The 2,600-nt window shown below is 49.3% G+C and overlaps 1 pseudogene; it reads left to right on the top strand.

Moving 5' to 3' along the window:
- The first annotated feature begins 687 nt into the window (after positions 1-687).
- On the top strand, positions 688-2,097 carry LOC147472503 (uncharacterized; annotated as a pseudogene).
- The last annotated feature ends 503 nt before the right edge of the window (positions 2,098-2,600 follow it).

The raw sequence follows: 2,600 nt of genomic DNA on the forward strand, positions 1-2,600 counted from the left end.
TGCGTCAGACGTCATGAGCGGCAAAATTTCAATGAATAATATTGCCCTTCCACTAGAGGATTCTATTTCAATTCTTGGCGTGGACATAGACAATAGTCTAAGATTTGATAAGCACATCAGCCGGATCTGCAGGACAGCCTCTCTGAAAGTGACATCCCTCCGACGCATATTACACCTGTTGGATCCCCAGGGAATTCTCACACTATACAAGTCCCAGATCAGACCTCGTCTCGAGTATGCTTCTCTGGCCTGGTCCTCCGCTGCGCCCACCAACCTCAGTAGGCTGGACAAAATAGAAAAACGGGCCCTCGGGCTTATCCAAGACGCTACCAATCCCTCCTACACAGACTCGCTGGAACATCGTCGCGACGTCGGGGCTCTAACAGTGCTCCACAAGGCTCAGGTGCAGCAGATGCCTCATCTATTTAGCCTCCGTCTTCCACCAATCGTTCGAGAGAGAAGTACGAGAACGGTACAGTCTAGTCGACTGCTGGTGGATGTTCCGAGGTCCCGGTCTAGCCAGCATCAGCGCACCTTCTCTGCTAGAGCAGCCCGACTGTGGAACTTATTCACCTCCACCATCGATGTCGCCGAAATGAACACGCAGCAGGCAAAGAGAGCGGCACATTACTGGCGGTCAACGAAACCAACGCCCCTAAACCTGATGTGCACTCGTGGTACAGCGTGATGCACCACTCAACCACCTGTACTATGCATTAACATTAGTAGATTTTACCTATTATAATTTTTAAGATACTAACCTCTGTTCATCTTTAATTAAAGAAAGATAGGTTGGGTTTTAAAATAAGTTCTTTTAGTTAAGTGGCTTTTAACCTGCAAAAGGAACCTGACAGTTTTAATTAACCACAAATGGTTCTAACCTATGTAACATATTGTATATCTAAATAAATGTTAAAAAAAAAAAGACAAAGGATGTAAGGCACTAATATTGCATAACATGTGACCTAAGATATTGATATTACTTTCTACTTAATTCAATGCTATTCCGATTGTAGTCTGTAGTGACCTGCCGTATCCTGCTTCCCTGCGACTCAAGATTCGTACTTAAGAAGGACGCAGAAGGAACTCAGGTCAGAACAGATCAGCGAGAGATCACAGAGACAAGAGAACATGCAGAAGGAATAGCTCTGACCTCCGGCCTTCGAGAGAGAGAGTGGCAGAGAGAGGGAGAGAGAGAGAGGGGGGGAGAGAGAGAGAGAGAGAGAGAGAGAGAGAGAGAGAGAGAGAGAGAGAGAGAGAGAGAGAGAGAGAGAGAGAGAGAGAGTGAGAGAGAGAGAGAGGGGGGGGGGGAGAGAGAGAGAGAGAGAGAGAGAGAGAGAGAGAGAGAGAGAGAGAGAGAGAGAGAGAGAGAGAGAGAGAGAGAGAGAGAGAGAGAGACATAGGGGAGGAAGAGAGAGAGAGAGAGAGACATAGGGGAGGAAGAGAGAGAGAAAGAGAGAGAGAGGGGGGGAAGCATAGAGAGAATAGCAAAGAGAGAGAGACCGGCAGAGATAAAGAGAGTGAGACAGAGAGTGGGAGAGGGAGAGTAAGAGAAAGAAAGAGAGAGAGAGAGAGAGAGAGAGAGAGAGAGAGAGAGAGAGAGAGAGAAGAGAGCGGGAAATGAGAAAGAGAGAGAGGGAGAGGGAGAGAGATAGCGGGGGGGGGGGAGAAAGAGAGAAAGAGACAGAGGGAGAGAGAGAGGCTGAGGCAGGAAGAGAGAGAGAGAGAGAGAGAGAGAGAGAGAGAGAGAGAGAGAGAGAGAGAGAGAGAGAGACATAGGGGAGGGAGAGAGAGAGAGAGATTGATTTGATTTTGATATGTTCATTCATACTATATACATTGTATACACATGAATAGGCATAGGAACTATGAATGAGTACAGATGTTAGATTCGAGAGACAGAGATAGAGAGAGAGAGGGAGGAGGGAGGGAGGAGAGGAGGGAGGGAGGGAGGAAGGGAGAGAGGAGAGGAGAGAGAGGGAGGGAGAGGAGGGGAGAGGCAGAGAGAGAGAGGGAGAGAGAAGAGAGAATAGGAAGAGAGAGAGGAGAGAGAAGAGAGAGAGAGAGAGAGAGAGAGAGAGAGAGAGGGGGCAGTGAGGGAAGGTGAGGAGAGAGAGAGAGAGAGAGAGGAGAGAGGGGGGGGGGGAGAGGCTGAGGCAGGAGAGGAGAGAGAGAGAGAGGAGGAGAGAGAGAGAGAGAGGAGAGAGAGAGGGAGAGGGAGAGGGCCAGAGGCAGGAAGAGAGAGAGGAGAGAGAGATTGAGAGAGAGAGAGAGAGAGAGAGAGAGAGAGGGAGAGAGGAGAGAGGGGGGAGAAGAGAGTATAGAGAGAAGAGAGGAGAGAGAGAGAGAGAGAGAGAGAGAGAGAGAGAGAGAGAGAGAGAGAGAGAGAGGGAGAGAGAGAAAAGAGAGCGGGAAATGAGAAAGTGAGAGATGGAGAGGGATAGAGATAGGGGGGGGAGAAAGAGACAGAGAGAGAGAGGCTGAGGCAGGAAGAGAGAAAGAGACACAGAGAGAGGCTGAGGCAGGAAGAGAGAGAGAGAGAGAGAGAGAGAGAGAGAGAGAGAGAGAGAGAGAGAGAGAGAGAGAGAGAGAGAGTGCAT

This window comes from Penaeus japonicus, unplaced genomic scaffold, assembly GCF_977035675.1.
Source record: "Penaeus japonicus unplaced genomic scaffold, GWHDUDI00000001_assembly GWHDUDI00000001, whole genome shotgun sequence".
NCBI classification, from domain to species: domain Eukaryota; kingdom Metazoa; phylum Arthropoda; class Malacostraca; order Decapoda; family Penaeidae; genus Penaeus; species Penaeus japonicus.